The sequence below is a fragment of the Pavona decussata genome, unplaced genomic scaffold, assembly GCF_977016875.1.
Source record: "Pavona decussata unplaced genomic scaffold, jaPavDecu1.1 SCAFFOLD_84, whole genome shotgun sequence".
In the NCBI taxonomy this organism is placed as follows: Eukaryota; Metazoa; Cnidaria; class Anthozoa; order Scleractinia; family Agariciidae; genus Pavona; species Pavona decussata.
Window position 1 is genome coordinate 5,817,114 of NW_028145502.1, and position 18,295 is coordinate 5,835,408.

The 18,295-nt window shown below is 36.9% G+C and overlaps 1 protein-coding gene across 1 annotated transcript in view; it reads right to left on the reverse strand.

The window, feature by feature from the left end:
* The window catches only part of LOC146475627 (uncharacterized), a 140,937-nt gene that overhangs the window by 87,309 nt on the left and 35,333 nt on the right, over window positions 1-18,295 (reverse strand). The window contains exon 4 of the mRNA XM_085116025.1: window positions 960-1,031. The gene's annotated coding sequence lies outside the window, so the exon portion shown is untranslated. The remainder of the gene's footprint in view (window positions 1-959; window positions 1,032-18,295) is intronic.

The following is an 18,295-nucleotide window of genomic DNA, read 5'->3' on the forward strand; positions in this document are numbered from 1 at the left end:
TCGAACTGCCGGTAGCTTGGTTGATAATGGCGAGCGCAATGTGGCGAGTGCACCAAAACTAACGAGGGGCTGGCAGGAAGGGGAGAAAAAGACGTCTCATTCCTTCTCTCCCCGACACTAAAGAAACTGACGAGGGCTCCCAGGTTGCGCTCGCTATTAGAAACTTACATGACGGCAGTTTCGATCGAAATGTGCTATCTCAAAAAAGCACACAATAAAGGTATTGCAAAGAGTCTAATTAGTAAATGAACATATCAGACGTGAATGAGCGCAATATTTTTGCCGTGTTCTCTGGAAAGCAGTGTTCTACGATCCGCAATCAATTGAATTTTAAGAATGTTTCAAAAACGTCGAAAAGCAGGAAACTTTTATTGTGTTTTTAAATAACATTTACAATGAAATTTCTGAGAGTTTAACCAGTCAAAATTAGATGGAATGAATTACAGTCAACATTAAAAAGTCAGACTTAATATCGTACTTAAAATTGTTTTAAGATGATTTTTGAAACAAACCGCATGGTATATTTAAACTATGATAAATATCAAAAGAGTCCGCTGATAGTACCCCCTACCCCCTGACCCCCCTTCCCCCCCCCCCCCCTTCTCCTCCTTCTTCAACCTCCGAGCGAGTTCTTCGGTCTTGATTAAGAGAGACAACTTATTATTGTTTTACTCTAGGTATAACGAATTACTATTATCTGAGGCAATGTGTTGCCAAAACACTCAGCCTCACAAACAAAATTGATTAAAAGAAATATAGCTTTGCAGTAATGACCACTCATTAGTTTTCCGTCTGACTTATGATCCAAGCTCTCCTACAAATCACCATACAATTCTCACAGCTGTCGGAAAGTTCTGCTGTGGTACAGCCCCAGTATATTCACAATGTTTGAATAACTAACATGACTGTAAAGACTTTACTGGTCTTACGCGCAAACAAAATTATATCCAACAACTTACAGATATTCCAACAACGTCAGATTTGCAAATATCTCGTTAGGTAGTTCTGAAAGTTTGTTCTCTGACAATTTCCTATGAAGAAAGAAATTGGATCAATTAAATCTACATTCTTTTTGTTGTCGAAGCCAGTAACGGTAGCTTTGCGGAAAAAGAAACTCCGACCCAGCAATTCCAATGGAAGACATGAAAAGAATAATAATAATAATAATAATAATAATAATAATAATAATAATAATAACAATAATAATAATAATAATAATAAAATAATAATAATAATAATAACAATAATAATAATAATAAAAATAATAATAATAATAATAATAATAATAATAATAATAATATTAATAATAATAATAATAATAAAAATAATAATAATAATAATAATAATAATAATAATAATAATAATAATAAATAAATAAGTTGAAAAACACTTTCGCACCCCTTTTCCTCCCTTCCCTTAAAATGGCGTCCTTTGTGCTGAAGTCGTTACCTTTTGAAATGTACAAATCTTGTTTTTATTGCAGGATATTATAAAGCAAAATACAGGGAGATGTGAAGAATCAACCAACGAGTCCCCAGTAGCTCAGAGGTTAAAACATCCGATCTAGAACACGTGGGATCGTGGGTTCGAATCCCATCTGGGGCTCAGATTTTTTCTGTCTCCTCTTATGGTTGATTCTTTACATCTCCCTGTATTTTCCTTGTTTTTATTATTATTATTATTATTATTATTATTATTATTATTATTATTATTATTGTTATTATTATTATTATTATTATTATTATTATTATTATTATTATTATTATTATTATTATTATTATTGTTGTTATTATTATTATTATTATTATTATTATTATTATTATTATTATTATTATTATTATTCGGTCTTATGACAAAGAAAACCTTCTAGTCATTATTTGCTCGCCTATCATGAAGATCAAAATTTAAAATTTTACATTTCAATAATTTTAGAAAATAAAATAAATTAGCAAAACTTACTAAACATTTATAAAGGATCGGAACTGCAAGAAGCAGATTGAAAAGTCCAAATCTTATTTTGGTTTTCGTAATAATGAAATTAACTTATTCAAAAGTGTAAAATAAATCGATTTGGGAAAGAGAAGAGTAAAATGGTGAGACTTGGCTTGGCAAAAATTAAAATGGCCGCCTGTAAGTGTTACATGTTATTCTAAGCTTTAAGCTGCCTGAAGCGGAAAGGCGGCGAACCTTGTGCAACTCACTTATTATTGCTACAAAGCCTCCCATTTTCTTGGGCGTTGAATTTCGTTATGGAAGGACTTCAAAGAAATATGCTGAATCTCCTAAACCTTCCTAGACCGTGATCGGTTCGGCTTTGTTGTAACAAAATCCAGTCAATTTCAACTGTTTGAGGTCGCACGACGTCACGCTTTAGTTTCTGTTTATTGCTTTTGCAATAAACTGTACAAATGCAAAAAGCTATTTATTATTATTTAAACACTAATGGCGAGGAAGCCAAAGGTAAGCCACCGGGCTGATAAAGAATGGGCTTCCTCAGTTAAGTAATAAGAACAAAGTATACACATGGGACCAAAAATCAATAGCAAAGCAACAGTAATCTTAAAAATATTACATAGTCATATTGATCATAGTTAGGCCAAAAAAACGAAAATAAAAGTGAAAAGCAGAGGTAAATAAATAAAAACGATACGCTATTTGAGTTCATTCATTTGTAACGGTCGCTACTGTCCGTTTCATTTAGCCCTATTCTAATAAAATAGGAAGATTCGGCGAGGGTAACACAACTAAAGGTTTTTTGTCTGATTACTTTTTCTATTTCACCATATTACCACATTTGAAAGGTTACCCCTACAGCGTAAGTTTTCTAAAGAATTAGTAACGTATGCAATGCTTAACTTCGTAATAACGTGACCTTCGAGTGGCAAAGGACAGAACATAAAATTGTGAATTACAAAGACGGAACCTGATAGAGGGCTTGCGTAATCGTTTCTTGCAGCTTCGTCGCCCTCTATTTTAAAATTGCGCCATTCTTTTGTTTTTGCTCATCTTCTTATATTACGCTACCCTATCTTTGAAGAAAAATACAACTGCTTGTAGTCTTGCTTTTTGTGGTTTGTGAATTTTTCTTTTGATACGACATCATTTTTCTTTGTGGAATCCCAATAAAATATGAACTATTTTTGCTTTGGACAACACATGGGGTCTTATGAGCGGCATCTAACGGTAACATTTTTAAAAGCCAAACCCTTCAATGTTGTCTCCTGTATTCGAAGATCGTTCTGTGGCTTGTTAAGGACATAGTTCTATACGCTAATGCAGTTACGTTTTCCCAGATGGTATAGCTCAAAATTTAAGCTAAAGACTGAGTTTTAGAAAGCGGAATCTTATTCCATGAATTTCATAGCTGTTGCTGGCCGGCTTTACGCAAATGCTACCTACATGTTCTTTTATCTTATTATAAAGCACATGTCACTTCTCAGCTCATAAAACAAAAGATTTAAGTTTTCCGGTGATCAAAACTTGAAGCAGGCATTTTGCCGAAGAAATTTTGGGTTTCCCTGTGTCATGCTGTTTATTACTTGTAATTGTCATACTTGCGAAAATTTTACTTAATCTCTTTCTTGTTGAAAAAATGTTAGTAATCGATTGCGAAGTATCGAAATTAAATAAAATAAATTTCGAGTTTTCAGTTTTGTTTTCAGTTCTGAAACTAGCATCTTACGTCACACATTACATTCACTATAGTAAGCTTTCCTCGAACTTTCTGATGAGGTGTATTCATCCTGAACGAATCTTCTCTCACGTCTCCAAGCGAATGATATGAACACCATACATATTAGGCGATGCGGAGGCCATGTTAGTTATTACAACGCAATAAATATGGAAGATTTTCATTTTTACGTTTAATTACTTTCGAAATACACCTTAGCACTGAACATCTTTAGAAGCGACGACAATTGGTATTCCTGCGCTCTCCCTTTTTAAGGGAAAGAATTCGTTAGGTTGATCAGTAGGAAAGTGTTGCCATGGTATCGCCTGATTGAAGGGAAAACGCATTTTTCCAAGGACAAGTACCCGCATATAATAAGCGCTTGATGGCATCCATTTTACTTATATTGGAATAGTATCGGTTAATTGTCACCATATAAGTAATGTTAAAACGGAAGACGGATGTATTCGCACGGAAATGGAAAGTTGGTGCTAGATAAATTCATTTATTAATCATCTGTTGCATTTATAAGAATGTTGATATTTTAGGAATCCCACAATGTAGCCCATGCGTCGCCCATGTTTTCTTTATACTCGCTTGCTTCTCATCTTCTCTTTTGTTTGGAGCACCAGCGGGATATACTTAAAACACCAACCCCATGAAATCACACAACACCGCACAATATAATTGAAATTTACTTGTCTAGCTCATTACAACACGGGTTTGCATCAGAAAAATTCTGAATTTTTAGGTTTTTTTCCTCTCGAGTAAAATCAAACGAAGATCAGCGGTCGTTACAAAAGTGTGAGATCAAATAGCGTGCGACCTTTAATAACCTCTTACTAACCGAGCGCGAGGGCCGTACTGGGGAATATTGGCCCGAGGTCGTGGCAGTACGGACCAAGCGCAGCGAGGTCCGTACAAAAACGACTGAGGGCCAATATTCCCCAGTACGGCTCGAGCAAGCTAGGTTAGTAAGTAGTTTATTATATGGCACTCGGAACAATTTATAAAACGCACTTCCGGTCACTTGAATTCAAAGGGTTTCCGTCGTGACGTATTTTTGATGACGCGAGCAACCCAGGAAGAACAAGCTACGGTAGCACGAACGTTTACATGTAATCATGCTGATTATAGAAAAGACTTCAAGAACGATTTATAGCGGAATATGACGAAATTCTTAACAACTGCGGTTTGTTTTTGAAACTGCTCACAAAAGGGTTTCGTCGAAACCAGAAAATTTACTAGCGCATCATAAAGTAAGGATCAAGAAAAGGTTGCTGTGAAAATCATATTAAACTTTAAAAGAAGCAGCATTAAGTCAATTGTCCTCATCGCTCTCAACTCTGGCTCGGAAACCCAAGTGTAGGGATAAAAACCACCACACAGTTCTTTGGAGTGCAACTGGATTGGAGTCGCCGAATTCTTCTGCCTCAAAAAGAGCATCTTCTTCGTTTTCGTCAATCGCTCGAGCGGCTTGCAGCTCGTTTTCTGTGGTGCTCGCGAACTAGTGACATTGTGCTTCGCAGCTAGAACTCTTCTCGATTTCTTAAACTCATTATCCTTGAGTATGTTGAATGGATATTTCTTCTCAGAGAAGTATCACTGTATATTGCGCTGAAAACTGGAAAATGTTGCTGGCTCGTATTCATCATTTTTCCTGCGTTTGTTGTGTGTACGTGTGCTTTGTCACGTATATTTCACGCAAAGGATGAGTTTAATGTAACAGTCGAAACTTTTAATCAGATTAATGTAGTTCAAATCTGCTGCGTTTAACGTACCTATTTCTAGTTTAATTTATCCATGGCAGTGGTAAAGAAAGAGGAAAAGAAATCTTCCAATTATTTGTGTTAACACAATAATATTCAGCCACAATAACTGGACTCCGCATCAGAGCGAACGGATGCTCTGGAATTAGCCTGCGTAGCAGTCGTTTCCGTTTCCTTCAAGCCAAGCGGGGTAAGCGCGCGAAGGCATTGGGATAAAAAGGAGCAAAAAAGTAGGAGCGGGGGGGAGGGGCGGGGAAGGAAAGGAAACGCCTGCCGCTGAGCCCAGACATTTTACCGAACGCCCCCAAATGGCTTCACTCCCTTGGGGCCTACACTGTCACCTCAAATGTCACATAAGAACCAATCAGCGAAAACAGAATCGCGGCGGGCAACTTGTTTACTTCAAGTTGCAGTATTTTAGAAGATTTTCTCGAACTTTATGTCGCTCGAACAAAGCGTAGATAAAATGACCCAAGACAAATTTTACTAATGTTTTAGAATATAAACTCATTTGCTGGAATTACAGACAGAAAGAGCTTGTCCCACATGGCTAAATACTTCCTCGCGTTTCCAGGATAAAATTAATTATATTTCGCGTAGTGTGAAATACAAAGTCGTTCTTAATAATATTGCAAACTTCCTTTTCAGACCGTGGTTAGAACTAAAATTTCCCTGCAAAGTATTTACCTGAGGCCTCCTCAATCTCTTTATGATGACAGAGTTGGAATAAAATTTTTTTTGTTTGCATGCGAAACAAGCTTTCAGATAGTCGTGTCTTTCAGACCGCCGACAGCCAGAACAAATTTTCTTAAATTTTTAAAAATTCCGGCGGGATTTCGAAAAACGAATGACACCATGTTTGTTGAGACGACAATACCTACCACCAAACCAAAGCGCAATGAAAACTATATCGAACTATATTTTGAGCGTGACCGGGAATTCTTGATTTTGCTTGATGTTAATGGACATTCGCTCTTAAAGCAGTCCTTTGCTCCGGTTTCAACTGAATTAACGTGTCTCTCTGCGAAAGTAGTTCAGTCGTTTCCAAAGCGAAGCCAACTCGAAATCGAAAGGACACTCGAGAGTTCTTTTCCGCCTCGGCCAGTATTTTCATCTTTGATAAACGGTTAACTAGCCTCCCACGCAGACGTTCTTAGGGGTTCGTCACGCGTACGCGTGACGAACCCCTAAGAACGTCTGCGTGGGAGGCTAACGGTTAACCGGATGTCGTTTTAGTCTATGAGTTTGATTGACAGACGATTGACCAATGGTAAAACATCATTGCCTCCCGTTCGCTGACGAACGGCGTTCGGTAAAATGTCTGGGCGTTTCCTTTCCTTCCCCGCCCCTCTCCCCCGCTCCTACTTTTTTGCTCCTTTTTGCCCAATGCACCTCGCGCGCTTGGCTGGAAGGAAACGGAAACGACTGCTACGCAGGCTACTCTGGAATTTCCATCTATAAAAAGCAGGCGCAATATATATTGGTCAGTAACGCTACCGAACTTTCGATCCAAAGATTTTTCTTCTGCGAATGAAAAATGCTTCCCTTAAAAAATGTTGCTTCATTTTTTTCTAATAAGAAAAACTATTTGTACCCGTGACAGTCTGTCACGCCATCTTCTTTGCGTTTCGATCGCCAAATCTCAAGAAAATGCTGATAAATCTGAAGCCTAGCGGGTCATTTATTTTCATTTACCCAGAGCTTTGTTTTTATATTATGATAAATAGGTATACAGTGAAGCCATAGAAAGTCATTATAGGGAAATCTAAGTTATCGCCCATGGGTAAAATTGGCAATGTTTCAGTGCTATAATGTGGTTGTTGAAAGTTTGCATTTATAGCATGTTCTTCTAAACCTACTTCGGACGTAAAAGTAACTTAGGTTTTAAATGTTTTCCCGTAAAACAGAGGAGGAATACCTAATAAAGCAATAAATGTCATTTGAAGGTTAGTAACAGTCTGCGGATTGATACGCGAGCGGTCGAAAGTTAAGGAAAATTCCATCCCGTCGAAAGCGGACTTTGAGCTCAACTGAGACAAAATCGCTTTTCGCATATTTACTCAAAAGGAAGCGGTATTTTGAAAAACTAACTACAGCTCAGCTTGTTTCTCACTAGGGACTACCTATGAGCAAAATATGAACGAAATCGATTTTTTGACTTGAGCCACCACTTGGTCGATATTTGTGGAAATCCGCTCTTAAGTTTTCACCGGCAACGATCGAAAGAATGTCAGCTAAATAGTAATTGAGTCAGCATGCATTCGTGTTATTTTGCAACTGAGCTGGAGTTGAAGCCCACGTGCTCCTGTTAAATAAAAAAATGTGATTTTCCTTTTTTGTTTGTTTGTTTGTTTGTTTGTTTGTTGTTGTTGTTGTTTCTAAAAGCCAGCGACACACTTGGCGATCTTATACGCCGATCGCCGCGATCGGCGTATAAAATCGCCGATATCTGGCATGTCAGATATCGTCGATTAAATTCACCGACATTCGCCTAGTGTGCCCGTTCCTGCGATTTTCTACGTTTATTGCTGCGAATCGCCAGTAAAGCCAACCCATCAGGTTGGGCGATTTTATCGCATGAGTTTTCAGAACTGCCACATCGCCGCGAAAAAAATCGCTAGGTGTGTCCACATCAATCGGTGGCAAAAATCGCTGGCGACCAAATTCGCCGCGATCGGCGTATAAAATATCCAAGTGTGTCGCTGGCTTTAGACTATTCTCTTGGCGGCCATGCTATAGCTGCAATAGGTAGGGACGTAAATTAATGCATTTCAATTTTCCGGAGTTTGAAGTAATAGATCAAAAACAAATGCGAGTTTTTTATTAGGGGTTCCAAACACCAAGAAACGGATTAAAGCACGACGCCGAAGGCGGAGTGCTTTTGTTGTTTCGAGATGATTAGAACCCCTGATGAAAAACGAAGCACGAGTTTTTGAGCTGGCTTCTCAAACTAGTGTCAGAATTTAAGGCTGGTTTCCATATGATCGCGGATCGCAGATCGCAGATCGCAATAAGGTCTGCGATCGTCTGCGATCATATGGAAACCGGCCCTTAGATAGAACATGGTCCTATCTTCTGCGATCGTCTGCGATAGCGATCGCAGGGTCGCAGACGATCGCAGAAGTAGTTTCCATATGATCGCAGACGATCGCAGACCTTATTGCGAATGCGATCTGCGATCCGCGATCATATGGAAACCAGCCTTTAGTGGAATTATTTCCGAAGAATGGGTAATTAGAAGGCGTGCTCAATAAGCTATTGTTTGTTTCTTATTCGTGGTAACTGAAATTAAAGGAATATTTAATATGCAGCCATGGGGGCGAGTTTTTTTGTAGATTAACATTACGGCGCGTGATGGAGTATGAGCTCGATTCAGAACGATTTCGCGTTCCTAAAACTTCTTTTCAAGAAAATGTTCTGGTGAATGAAGCCGTTCCAACTTCAACTTAGTATAAAAACAAGTGTGCTGTGAGCATTTTTGCCAAATGGAAGAGGTTAAGAGAGGTTAAAGTTAATAATAATAATAATAATAATAATAATAATAATAATAATAATAATAATAATAATAATAATAATAACACTTATGTAGCGCTTATCCGCATGCGTTCTAAGCGCTTTACATCCATTGTATGACAGTATGACTTGAATATATAAAAACAAAAGATTAAATAAACTAATTTAGATTAAAAGCGCATTTAAAAAGGTGTGTTTTCAGTTTAGATTAGGTGTGTTTTCGGATTAGGTGTGTTTTCGGTATTAGATATTGGTAGTCTCTTCATGGACTACGATTTTTACAAGGTTACCGCTCTGAGCGCAGACTGATTGCCGGAATGGACGCTCTGTCGCTGAACTATTGTGAAGTCCAGTGGAAAGAAAAATATGTTGCTCTATTGTCGTTGAAAGTAATGATTGAAGCGGCAAATATACTGTATTCAGTATTAAGACTGATTAAAATTCAAATTTGTTGATCAGTGTCTTGATCATTTTTTTAACTAATCGAGTGCGTCTTGATCGGTATATTCATTGGTATCAAAGTACATGCACCTGACCTAATTGGTCCAAGTTGATTCGGTCGTCAGCACATGAATAATTAATGTGTTTGAGAATTACCAGGCGAGTGCGGGGGTTTCAGCAGGTTTCCAAACGCGTTTGGAAACCTGCTGAGACCCGAAGCACGAGTTTTGAAATGACCACTCCAACAATACAGAATTATGCAGTGTTGTGTTGTATTCTTCCCATTTTTTTTTAATGTCTTGTATGTGTGATTTTTTTGTATTCAGTCGGCATCCATTGTATTTGTGAGTTTTTTCTTTTTAATTATCCAATAGTTTCGCGATGTACAAAATTTGTATTCCAAAAGCGTTATGAACTTGAAGTGGTTTACATATTGTTTTTGCCATGGCCGAAGAAAGGTTTCGCTTGTCAAAAACAATCGAGGAAGAAGAACTTTGCGTAGAGAAAGCAGTATCGAAGCCAATTAAATCTACCAGATATAAAAACTAAGTAGGCAGTAGGCATTTTTGGGGATTGAAGGAGCTGGTGGAGTTAATTTCAAAGTGTATGAATAGGACAAAGTTCAGCAGCTTACTCGGCGACAACTACAGTCGAAGCTCGCAGGGAGTCCGTGTCACGGAAGGCACAAAAAGTTTTTCCAAATGCGGATATGGATACTATGCCAGTCTGTTTCGGTGACTTTAAGAAATGTGCTGTAAATTTTTTTCAAATGACTTGAGCTTGTCCACCGATTTGAAATTGGCCACTGTTTATTAAAAAATAATGATTAATGTTAAGCTATGTTTGAGTAATCTATGAATATGCAGATTACGAACAGTTTTAAAGCTAGTGATGAAAAAGTGATGAAACACTAGGGATGAAAACCTGATGAAACACTGGTGACTTTGAACTGGTGTTTCAGTGAGTTTCAAAGTCATCCACCTGACCCGAATGGGGCGCTCTTGTTGGCTTATAACATCATGAATTATTAATGAAGAATAATCAACATTCAGGAGAATTGCCAAGGCTGAGACAGAGGAAAACCAGTTAATTCCCGCCAGTCGAAAATGTCTGGATAAGAGCATACGTGAAAATACGTCTCTCCTAGAAATCATGTTAACGATTTTACTGATCTGTAGAGTCAAATTGTGGACAACCGATACTCTTGTGTTAATAATTTGCGATTTATGTTTTCCTTATTACCGGCAGATTATATCCTTTCAATTTATTTCTACAAGCACATTAGTAAAAGAGCGACATGCTTACACGTTTAAGATGAGCCTTCCCATTGTAGATTCGAATAATGTTCACAACGGTTTCGCCAAAACGTATTGGGGGTAGTATCTGATATGAGTCCTCATGGTTTTTTTGCATCAGGATTATCGGTAGGTTACAAGTAAAAGGTTATTGTCGTTTTTCAAAGATCCTCTTTAGAATGAAATATACACGTTGCAGCTTAACTGAATCTTTAAAACTTAAAAAAAAAAAAAAAAGAAAAAGAAAAAAAGAGTTTTGATTCTTTTTTTATTTCGGCAGTTCCTCTGCTCCTCTTCTGCCACCCTTTTAAGCCTTACTGCAGAAATTTAGATATCAATTTGGTCTTTTCTTTTTTTAAAATCAACAAATTTTTGGGCATGAAAGAATCTATCCCAAGCGAGCTCCGTTCTTGCGTTGAATTAATGTTTTTGTAAGTGGGCTGTAATGCCTGTTACGTCGGCGAAACCAGCTTTTTTTCCACTCTTGTAAGATCGTTAGCACTTAGCTACTGATGAGGCCTCTCTGGTATTCAAACACTTAAAAGATTCTAAACAATGCCATAGTTTACGTTCGCCTGATTCTTTCAATATTCTCCATCATGCTTCCACCAATTATCAACTCAAGATCAAAGAAGTTCTCATTGTTTTTTAAATAAAATTGGCAATAGAATGTCTGAGATATTACCAGTCAAAATACGATAAAACGAATTCCAGTAAAAATTAACGGTCAGACTGAATATTGGTCTTAATATTGTTTTTCAGATAATGTTTGGAAACAAACCACAAGGTATATTAAAAGTATGACAATATCAAAAGATACGGCTGACACCAACCCCTTTTCCTATACACGCCCCTCCCCCCACCCGACCCATAACGACTTAATGAAAATCAAGCAAGCAGGGCGGATTCACAGGAGGAAGTGAAGGAATCGACCAACAAACACATACATGATCCTGAACTTGCAGCCATATGGGACACATTAGTAAGAATCGAACCAAAGGCCAATTTCCTGTTTAACGAGAAGAAAACCTTGCAGCGGGAAGCTACGTGATAGCCTTGAATTCACGCAGAGCAAGATTGAGGAGATAGTTACAATTTAATCAGCTTTGCAAGAAAAAAAATTTGAAATGACGAAGAACGACATCTCACTAAAAAAAGAAGAGGTAAAGAAAAAAGTGGTGCAACTGGAAAATGTCTTCGCATGTTATCCTTCAGTAGAATTATGAAAATAACAATATTGAATTTCGAACGAGGCCTTTATTTTAGGAGGCTCGAGGCAGTTTTTTTAGGACTTAGAGTAGAAGTTTTGAAATTACGATCTCGCATACAAGATAAACTTCGATATCCTTCATACTACATCATAATTTCAAGATATGATCAAAGTTTATTTTCTCATCGGTTTCCAAGCAACAGCTATTACCATAGAAACGGAAGCGCATAGCCTCTCATTTTAAACATTGTCGATTATCTCGAAATTTAGTCAGACACTTTATGACGAAACGTTAGGGATTTAAACTACTCAATCTAGACAACTTGTAGGCGAAATTATAAAAAAATCTGTAAGAGCGTTTTCAAGTAAATAATGAATCAATTTTTATGGGGTGATTTTGTTTTTTCCAGCATTTTCACCAATATCTCTGGCAAAATAAAACTTGATACTTTGTCTTTTCTGTTTAAGGGTCTTTCCTCATAGCAAAACATTCTAAATGTATATTGAGCTTCATGGGTGTCTCCGATTTTAAGATATTTATGTTTAAAATCAGTGAAAATAAAGCGCAGATGAATAAAAAAGTTCCTACTTTGCATAAATCGAGATATCTTTAAAATGCCGCCACAGGTTTTTCTGTTAAATTACAAGCAGTTAAAGTAATAATTCTTTTCGATATCTACGCAAGTTTTAGGCCCAGGAACTGAAATTGGTGTTAGATAAGAAGGCTGAATCGTGCTCAAGTTTCAGTCGTTATTCCCTTTCTCCGAACAAGAATTTTATTTTGCTTGTCCCGGTCTATTTCACTTCTATTCACGTGCTTTGAATATTTATCATAACGATGAGAAAATGAACTTTGATCATATGTTGAAATTATGATGTAGTATGAAGGAGATCAAAGTTTATCTTGCATACGAGATTGTAATTTCAAAACTTCCACTCTAAGTCCAAAAAAACTGCCTCGAGCCTCCTTAACTACTGTTAAAATTAAAGGTTAAAAATTCGGCATCACCAGGGCTTAGAAAATATTCGGCCTACAGCTTATACAGAAATTAATGTGAAGTAAAATGTGTGGAAAGTGTAGTAATGGGGCAAAGTATATAAAATGTATGAGAGGTATAAATACAAATATGAATAAAATAAAGTACGAGTGCCACAGAACAAAGAGTCTCAGTCCAGATTTACTAAAATAGTCATTTAAACAAAAGGTCCGTGAATTCGCTGTATTCTTCTCGGGCGTTGAGGGTAGGTTGGTCCTTTCTGATGGAAAGTACTTCGAATAGGCGTAGATTTTCGGGGTAGTTTTCTTGCACAATGGTATTAATTTCAATGCCACTATAGTCTTTGTTTTATTATATAGAGGTGTTTCTTCACGGTGGAATTCTCGTTATTGAGGTGTTCTCTTATACGATACTTGATGAAACGTGTAGTGCTACCGATGTATTGTTGATTGCAGTTGTTAAATGTGATTTCGTAGACGACGTTTCTTTATTAGTACAAGTTGGTTTTAGAAATGGGGCACTTGTCTCTGGTGCATGTACTTTCCGTGGTGTTGTGGGAGAAAGCTCGTCTGAGGGTGTGTAATCTGTAGACAACACATACCGCTTTTTTTTCTAAAAAAAGGATTAGTGATCTTGTGGTTTATATTAGCCGTTTTGAGATGTACGGAGTCTTGAGGTATGACCATGCGTGTTGGTGGGTCGAGAGTCCCTTTCATGGCTCTGGGGACGCTTTGTTTGGTGTATGCGTTCTCTGGATATCCGTTCAGACGGAGGATGTCATCGAATAAGTTTTGCTGCTTTGTTGTTGTTATCAGTGAGGAGCAATGTTAACTATTCCCGATACGTTTCCGCACATTGCGAATCAAAGTGATCATTGATTTCTTGGGTATAGCTGACTGATGGGGAACAAATAACGCGTTTTTAGCTCTTCTTTTTTTTTGCCTCGTAAAATTAGAAAAGAGCTCTCGCTATTTTTAGATGTGGTAATTCTGAAGTCGAGGCTATTGGGTGTTGTTTCCGTTTTATCGATTTCAAACTTTAATTTGGGTTGTAGACTGTTCATTGTATGGTGAAATAGGTCTGCCATTTCTTCACTAGTTGTCTGGAGCAAAACGTCGTCTACACATCTCCTATAGGGGATGGGAAATGATTTAGAGAAAATGCTGCATTGGAGAAGATCAAACGGAATCTTCATGCAACACGATGACTTGGAAAAATAGAGGAGTAAATACTAGTCCAACCTCGAAATACACGGAATCCCTAAGCAGAAGATGAAGTAAAAGTATTAACTACATACAACTTCAGGTTGTTCACATCTGATTTGTGTTACACTATTCTAGCAACGGACAGATGACGACCATAGTCACAATCTTACAATAGGGGTACAACTTCATTATGGGACTTGGTTCTTCTTTGTTGTAACCTTTTTAAAATTTGTTTTATCTTCTTCAATAAAGTTGTTATAAATAAATAAATAAATAAAAAAAAATAAAAAAAAAATAAATAAATAAATATATGAATGAATGAATGAATGAATGAATGAATGAATGAATGAATGAATGAATGAATGAATGAATGAATATAAATAAATATAACCACTGTTATTTTGTTGTCCAGTTTTAACTCGTGAATGCGCGCATGCGCAATGAACGAGTTATTGTAATGTGGACTGAATTTCTCTCGGTCGCTCGCTCGCTCGCTCGATCAGCCGTAAACTTTATATTAATTTAATCGGAATTTAATCAAAATCAAGAATTATTCATGAGTCTATGTAAAGTGCATGTATTCACCATCAGCCGCCATTACGAGAAAAGAGCACGTACGTAAAATCAACTCAACGAATAATTTATTCTTAAAAGAAAATTCTAGTAGGTGTGTTGTCTGCTAACTCCTTCCATTGACCGGAGCTGCAGTGAAACTAAGGGACTACTTCTTATTTTGGTGACTGAAGCGCCGCGTTGAAAGTCGCTCACGACTGACATTGTCGTCAAAGTCAACAGGAAATTCGCGTTTAATGGAAGCAGGAAATATGATGGAGTATAAGCACAAGCACAAGAGAATGGAACGATTTCCATTCTCTTGTGCTTTTGCTTGTGCTTGCGTCGTTGCGTCGTACGTGTAAACCGGGACGACGGAAGCATAAGCACAAGCGCAAGTAAAGTAAACTGAAAATACAGTGGCAAGTTGTCAGCGTACATTCTGGTTACTCATGCGTTGCCATTTGCAAAATGGCGGCAGCAATTTTTTATGCTTCTGCGCTTGCGTTTGTCACCTTATGCTTATGCTTATCGCACGTGTAAACATCCTTGTACTTATGCTTGCGTTGTACGTGTAAACCAGGCTTAAACGCGCATAGACTATGTTCCTTATACCTTGCAAAATCGTAGAGGTTGGTTTTTAGAAAATCGATAAGGCCAAAAATGTAAAGGAGAAAGGTCACTAAAAGTCAGAAATGAAAGAGCGACGAAAAGTTCATCCCCGTTCAACTGAGTAACTTCAACCGATTAACAAAATAAAAAAAAAAAAAGGAAATTCCGTGGTGGTCAGTTTGAAGGCGCACATCGTTCTTTTAAGTAAATATTTATTCTAGCAATATCATGATGTATATTACTTTTTAAAGCGGTATTAGGATAACAAGCATTTTTTTGTTCACGTTTTAACCTTAACATATTAAATAGATGCTCTTCTTCTTCTTCTTCTTCTTCTTCTTCTTCTTCTTCTTCTTCTTCTTCTTCTTCTTCTTCTTCTTCTTCTTCTTCTTCTTCTTCTCTTTTTCTTTTTTTTTTTTTCATCAAAGCTAATGGAAGAAGCGATCAATGAAATTCTCATCTCACTGTGTTTGTCGCGTCGTGGATTTTCGCTTTAACTTCGCAACAGAAGTGGCCAGATATTGTATGTTAATTTGCACAGAGCTTTTGTCTGCAATTGTCCGACTACTGTCAAAAAGAGAGCTGTATACCAGTGTTGCGTCATAAGCAGCAAATACCTTTGTTCGAGGATTTGTCAGTGTGTCAGGTTTCATTATGAGTTCTTAAATATGCCCTTAAGGAATTCCGAAAAAAAAGTGTCTCCGAAAATATCGAAGAAAACGTGCAAACTACAGCCCCGCAACTTGGTTAGAAACGTGTTTGTTAACAAAGCAATTTTAAAGACGACAAGAGCACGCTAAATTGTTGATTTTAAGATTTTTCTTCAACGTATCTGTTTTTGTTTTTGGTTTTTTTGTTGGTGCTCTTGTTGTTGTTGTTTCATTTTTTTCTTCATTGATAAGTAGCATACAAAGACAATTTTATCATTCGGAAAACGCACCTTGTTTGGGCTAAGGAAATGAGCTATACGAATTGTCTGTATTATCTATGAACTCGGAAATGTCGTTCAGCTGAGTTTTTAATTTTATTTTTATAATTTGAGAGCCAAATTTCATGGCAATAGTATTTCAGTTCCTAATCAGAACCTGGAAAGCTTTGCTTGAATTTACCTTTGAACTTACAACAGGTGGCTTTGTCCAGTTTGATTAATAAGCGTGATTTATAAAACCTTACCTTACTGGTTTTGCTTCGCCTCTATTTTTCGCAGTTAGGTTAGGTTATTTTGAATTCGTCTCCTCTGATAAAGACGCCCTTTGTTCATATTTGTTTTAATATTCAACTCCATCATTTTCTCGTTTGCTGAGTGTTCTTTTAGTAGAGATTGAAGTGTATTGACGATTTTTGTCCGTCTTTACTTCCATCAGTTTCGTCTACTCAACTTTCTATGCTCAGGAAAGGGTCAGCTATGGGCATTTGAATACCAGAAAATTTCCTTATGATCAAACCTGACCTCCCATAAAAGACAATCATTTATATACACCAGTCTTAGTTTTGAATGGAAACCGCATCGAAAAACATCCAGGGAAACCCACCCAACGGCTAGTTTCGCTGAGTATTTTTTTGCAAAGATTTTTCAAGCCTCTAAAATTAGGATATAATCGGGAAAAATGCTAGGGCTATGATTTAAGCAAAAGGTTACTTCAAATTTTTGCAACGCTGAAAAGTAAACTCATTTTGAATTCAGGGGGGTCAAATACCGTGTTAAAAGTATTAAAAAAAGGGCACCTAACATTTCCGAAAGTTAACAAAAACTCTAAAACTTTTTAGTTTAGGATTTCGTCCCTAAAACTGTCGGCCATTTTATTACATTTTTAGCTAAAGAATCCGAACAGATTAAACAAGCTCTGTGTTACCTTACTGGAATTGGCCTTTTGAAAACCCAGAAAACAACTTTTTAAAAATCTTGTTATAATGCTCTCGTTAGGTTACCCTGAACATCGAGTTGCAAACTTTCTGCCGCACACTCACAACATGTGCGTATTTTGTACATCCATGATATAAGAAAGTAAATTCAAATCGGTTCTTCAGGTTGTTCAAGACCTGACCAACTCAGACTATAGAGCTCATTGCGCTCCTTTATTTTCTCTTCTGATCTTGAGTGCATTAGATATTTTTCAAGTAAATTCTTTTTCACGTCAGCAGTTATTGCCTCAGTCGTTTCTCGATCTGTTTGTAGCTAGAAGTCAAAACATAATTGATTTAATTATAGTTTTAAGGGAAATTACCTCTTTCACTTTCCCCTGTGACGTTGGTCACTTGTTTGCCAAGGATAACAAAAAGCATATCGTAGTTATTATACTTGTCAATCTAAACATCTAATACCTCTATTAGATATTATAATGTCTACCGAGTGAGTTAGAAAATGGGTTAGTTTCTCAGAAAACAACAGATGTTTATTTGCAATAAGGAAATCTAGAATCCAAGATTGTGTCATATGTTTGATAATTATAAGTCCAATATAGAATGCGATTAATAAAACGTTATCTCATATTCAGAAATACAAACGATAGTAAAACTAACAAGGCTGTGTTGAAGAAAATGGACGAACGCAACAGAATCCTTTGCAAAATGAGGACTTTTTCAGAGGTTGTGAGAATTATGACTACATATCGAATGGTGAGAAAATCTTGAGCTTCTTTATTTTTATTTCATTCCTTTTTCGAGTGCTAAATCTTGCGCTGTAACATTTGCTGAGCGATCTGTTTACCCTTAAGGAGATTCCCTTGAAATAAAAGAAATATTTGAATGCAATATTTCCCTTTAACAATGAGTCTATTTGATCACTCCTTGTCAGGTCGTGTGGAATCAGAGATTATATAGATAAAACAAAGTTGAGAAAAAAAAATAACACATGGAATGAATGAAGCATAAGCAGCAATTAAAGATAACTTTTTCGATATGGAACTACAATGTTAATTGGTTTTGACCCCAGACACTAGTCCCCAAATGGTGGGCAAGCTCGTTTTCCTGGGAATGACGCATTTTTCTGTCCTCAATCATTTTTCTAAAAAAACATAAGTAGTATAATGC